Raw genomic sequence first — 5,000 nt, 5'->3', positions numbered from 1 at the left:
CCCCGGGAAGGGCCTTCACACGACGGTCGGTCTCTCTCACGTGTACGTCTCTAAAGGCTGGAGCCAGACAAGCCTTCTCTTACTATTCTCCCGGTACCTGTCGTAACCTTATACGTGAAAAGTCCCCCAGCGGCAACAGGCGGGAACGACTCACAAAAGCGGCCGACCGCCTGGAACTCTAGGTCGGCTGCACGGGTCAAATTCAACCCCATTCGGACTTCCAGAGCTCAGCCGGCCACCAGGTCAACCTCGCTGAAAGCGCCAGAGGTTGACCTGGTGTCCGGGGACCGAATCGGACACCAGGTCAACCTCCGCTAAAGCGGCCGGGGTTGACCTGTTGTCCCTGCCGGACTTAGAAAATTTTTCTCTCCAGCCCGGGACCGGGGTTGACCTGTTGTCCCTGCCGGACTTAGAAATTTTTTCTCTCCCGCCTGGGACCGGGGTTGACCTGTTGTCCCTGCCGGACTTAGAAATTTTTTCTCTGCCGCCTGGGACCGGGGTTGACCTGTTGTCCCTGCCGGACTTAGAAATTTTTTCTCTGCCGCCTGGGACCGGGGTTGACCTGTTGTCCCTGCCGGACTTAGAAATTTTTTCTCTGCCGCCTGGGACCGGGGTTGACCTGTTGTCCCTGCCGGACTTAGAAAATTTTTCTCTGCCGCCTGGGACCGGGGTTGACCTGTTGTCCCTGCCGGACTTAGAAAATTTTTCTCTCCCGCCTGGGACCGGGGTTGACCTGTTGTCCCTGCCGGACTTAGAAATTTTTTCTCTCCCGCCTGGGACCGGGGTTGACCTGTTGTCCCTGCCGGACTTAGAAAATTTTTCTCTCCCGCCTGGGACCGGGGTTGACCTGTTGTCCCTGCCGGACTTAGAAAATTTTTCTCTGCCGCCTGGGACCGGGGTTGACCTGTTGTCCCTGCCGGACTTAGAAATTTTTTCTCTCCAGCCTGGGACCGGGGTTGACCTGTTGTCCCTGCCGGACTTAGAAATTTTTTCTCTGCCGCCTGGGACCGGGGTTGACCTGTTGTCCCTGCCGGACTTAGAAATTTTTTCTCTGCCGCCTGGGACCGGGGTTGACCTGTTGTCCCTGCCGGACTTAGAAATTTTTTCTCTCCCGCCTGGGACCGGGGTTGACCTGTTGTCCCTGCCGGACTTAGAAAATTTTTCTCTGCCGCCTGGGACCGGGGTTGACCTGTTGTCCCTGCCGGACTTAGAAAATTTTTCTCTCCCGCCTGGGACCGGGGTTGACCTGTTGTCCCTGCCGGACTTAGAAAATTTTTCTCTCCCGCCTGGGACCGGGGTTGACCTGTTGTCCCTGCCGGACTTAGAAATTTTTTCTCTGCCGCCTGGGACCGGGGTTGACCTGTTGTCCCTGCCGGACTTGGAAAATTTTTCTCTCCCGCCTGGGACCGGGGTTGACCTGTTGTCCCTGCCGGACTTAGAAATTTTTTCTCTCCAGCCTGGGACCGGGGTTGACCTGTTGTCCCTGCCGGACTTAGAAATTTTTTCTCTCCAGCCTGGGACCGGGGTTGACCTGTTGTCCCTGCCGGACTTAGAAATTTTTTCTCTCCAGCCTGGGACCGGGGTTGACCTGTTGTCCCTGCCGGACTTAGAAATTTTTTCTCTCCCGCCCGGTACCGGGGTTGACCTGTTGTCCCTGCCGGACTTAGAAAATTTTTCTCTCCCGCTCGGAACCGGGGTTGACCTGTTGTCCCTGCCGGACTTAGAAAATTTTTCTCTCCCGCCTGGGACCGGGGTTGACCTGTTGTCCCTGCCGGACTTGGAGCCCCAGGAGGGGATCGGCCACCAGGTCAACCTCCGCTGAAAGCGGCCACGGTTTACCTGGTGCCCGGGGAGCGAATCGGACACCAGGTCAACCTCAGCTGAAGCGGCCGGGGTTGACCTGCTGTCCCTGCCGGACTTAGAAATTTTTTCTCTCCAGCCTGGGACCGGGGTTGACCTGTTGTCCCTGCCGGACTTAGAAAATTTTTCTCTGCCGCCTGGGACCGGGGTTGACCTGTTGTCCCTGCCGGACTTAGAAATTTTTTCTCTCCCGCCTGGGACCGGGGTTGACCTGTTGTCCCTGCCGGACTTAGAAATTTTTTCTCTGCCGCCTGGGACCGGGGTTGACCTGTTGTCCCTGCCGGACTTAGAAAATTTTTCTCTCCCGCCCGGGACCGGGGTTGACCTGTTGTCCCTGCCGGACTTAGAAATTTTTTCTCTGCCGCCTGGGACCGGGGTTGACCTGTTGTCCCTGCCGGACTTAGAAATTTTTTCTCTGCCGCCTGGGACCGGGGTTGACCTGTTGTCCCTGCCGGACTTAGAAAATTTTTCTCTGCCGCCTGGGACCGGGGTTGACCTGTTGTCCCTGCCGGACTTAGAAAATTTTTCTCTCCCGCTCGGAACCGGGGTTGACCTGTTGTCCCTGCCGGACTTAGAAAATTTTTCTCTCCCGCCTGGGACCGGGGTTGACCTGTTGTCCCTGCCGGACTTGGAGCCCCAGGAGGGGATCGGCCACCAGGTCAACCTCCGCTGAAAGCGGCCACGGTTTACCTGGTGCCCGGGGAGCGAATCGGACACCAGGTCAACCTCAGCTGAAGCGGCCGGGGTTGACCTGCTGTCCCTGCCGGACTTAGAAAATTTTTCTCTCCAGCCTGGGACCGGGGTTGACCTGTTGTCCCTGCCGGACTTTGAAATTTTTTCTCTCCCCGCCTGGGACCGGGGTTGACCTGCTGTCCCTGCCGGACTTGGAGCCCGAGGAGGGAATCGGCCACCAGGTCAACCTCCGCTGAAAGCGCCCACGGTTTACCTGGTGCCCGGGGAGCGAATCGGACACCAGGTCAACCTCTGCTAAAGCGCCCGAGGTTGACCTGGTGCCCGGGGAGCGAATCTGACACCAGGTCAACCTCTGCTAAAGCGCCAGAGGTTGACCTGGTGCCCGGGGAGCGAATCGGACACCAGGTCAACCTCTGCTAAAGCGGCCGGGGTTGACCTGCTGTCCCTGCCGGACTTAGAAAATTTTTCTCTCCAGCCTGGGACCGGGGTTGACCTGTTGTCCCTGCCGGACTTGGAGCCCGAGGAGGGGATCGGCCACCAGGTCAACCTCCGCTGAAAGCGGCCACGGTTTACCTGGTGCCCGGGGAGCGAATCGGACACCAGGTCAACCTCTGCTAAAGCGGCCGGGGTTGACCTGCTGTCCCTGCCGGACTTGGAGCCCGAGGAGGGGATCGGCCACCAGGTCAACCTCCGCTGAAAGCGGCCACGGTTTACCTGGTGCCCGGGGAGCGAATCGGACACCAGGTCAACCTCTGCTAAAGCGGCCGGGGTTGACCTGCTGTCCCTGCCGGACTTGGAGCCCCAGGAGGGGATCGGCCACCAGGTCAACCTCCGCTGAAAGCGGCCACGGTTTACCTGGTGCCCGGGGAGCGAATCGGACACCAGGTCAACCTCTGCTAAAGCGGCCGGGGTTCACCTGCTGTCCCTGCCGGACTTGGAGCCCGAGGAGGGGATCGGCCACCAGGTCAACCTCCGCTGAAAGCGGCCACGGTTTACCTGGTGCCCGGGGAGCGAATCGGACACCAGGTCAACCTCTGCTAAAGCGGCCGGGGTTGACCTGCTGTCCCTGCCGGACTTGGAGCCCCAGGAGGGGATCGGCCACCAGGTCAACCTCCGCTGAAAGCGGCCACGGTTTACCTGGTGCCCGGGGAGCGAATCGGACACCAGGTCAACCTCCGCTAAAGCGCCCGAGGTTGACCTGGTGCCCGGGGAGCGAATCGGACACCAGGTCAACCTCTGCTACGGCGGCCGGGGTTGACCTGCTGTCCCTGCCGGACTTGGAAAATTTCTCTCCCCGCCTCGGACCGGGGTTGACCTGCTGTCCCTACCGGACTTAGAACATTTTTCTCTCCCCGCCCCGGCCCGGGGGTTAACCTCGGGGCGCACAGCTTCCCGGGTCTGACGTGCACGTCCTGTCACCTCCCGGGCCCGGCGTCCTCGTCCTCCCTTCCCCTTGGGCCGGCTCGGAGGAAGTTTTCCCTCGGCCCGGCCTCCGGGTTAATTGTTTGGGCCCGGCTGACTGAGGCCAGGCTGCTGACGCTAAAGCCCGGGGAGGCGGGGGCCTACGGCCATACCGGACCGAATGCCCCCGATCTCGTCCGATCTCGGAAGGTAAACCGTCCCGGGCCTGGCTAGTACCTGGATGGGTGACCGCCTGGGAATCCCAGGTGCCGTAGGCAGCTTTTGGCCCCAGCGGGGGTAGAGCGGGGCGTGTGTCTGCCGTGCGGGAGCAGGGAAGCCGTGAGGCCAAGGCGGCGCGACGGTCCTGGGGGGCGCTGAGGCCTTTCCCTCTGCCTGCCTGCGTGTCGGGGGCGGGGGGGCGGGCGAGGAAGCTTAGGCCCTCACCCGGTGCGGTGCGATGGCTTGGGTCGGGTCGGGGAGAGGGAAGAAAGCGTGTGTGGAGCGTTGGTGGGGCAGGTGTGTGTGTGGGAGTGCTGGGTGGGGCAGGCCGTTGAGGCGGTGGCGGTGGTGGTGTTTTTGGTGGGAGTGAGTTGGGGTCAGGTGGGTGTGGGGTCCCCCCCAGGGGGGGTGGATGGTCTGAGGGTTAAGGCTTGGAACGTGCGTCTTGGGGGACCGTGGGTGGAGGTTGTTGAGAGCGGGGAAGGCCCTGGGTCTCGGTTGTGGACTATTAAGCCCGGTGGAGGGGGACCGTGGGTGGAGGTTGTTGAGAGCGGGGAAGGCCCTGGGTCTCGCTTGTGGACTATTAAGCCCGGTGGAGGGGGACCGTGGGTGGAGGTTGTTGAGAGCGGGGAAGGCCCTGGGTCCCGGTTGTGGACTATTAAGCCCGGTGGAGGGGGACCGTGGGTGGAGGTTGTTGAGAGCGGGGAAGGCCCTGGGTCCCGGTTGTGGACTATTAAGCCCGGTGGAGGGGGACCGTGGGTGGAGGTTGTTGAGAGCGGGGAAGGCCCTGGGTCTCGGTTGTGGACTATTAAGCCCGGTGGAGGGGG

The 5,000-nt window shown here is 61.4% G+C and overlaps 1 non-coding gene across 1 annotated transcript; it reads left to right on the top strand.

Annotated features, from left to right (window-relative positions):
* The first annotated feature begins 4,113 nt into the window (after positions 1–4,113).
* On the top strand, positions 4,114–4,232 carry LOC142006037 (5S ribosomal RNA). The gene has a single exon (XR_012643185.1). It is a non-coding gene; the product is annotated as a 5S ribosomal RNA (ribosomal RNA).
* Positions 4,233–5,000: the final 768 nt, after the last annotated feature.

This window comes from Carettochelys insculpta, unplaced genomic scaffold (genome assembly GCF_033958435.1).
Source record: "Carettochelys insculpta isolate YL-2023 unplaced genomic scaffold, ASM3395843v1 scaffold_0038, whole genome shotgun sequence".
Classification (NCBI taxonomy): domain Eukaryota; kingdom Metazoa; phylum Chordata; order Testudines; family Carettochelyidae; genus Carettochelys; species Carettochelys insculpta.
The sequence above is the reverse complement of the archived record's forward strand: the minus strand, read 5'-3'. Positions and strand labels throughout refer to the sequence as shown.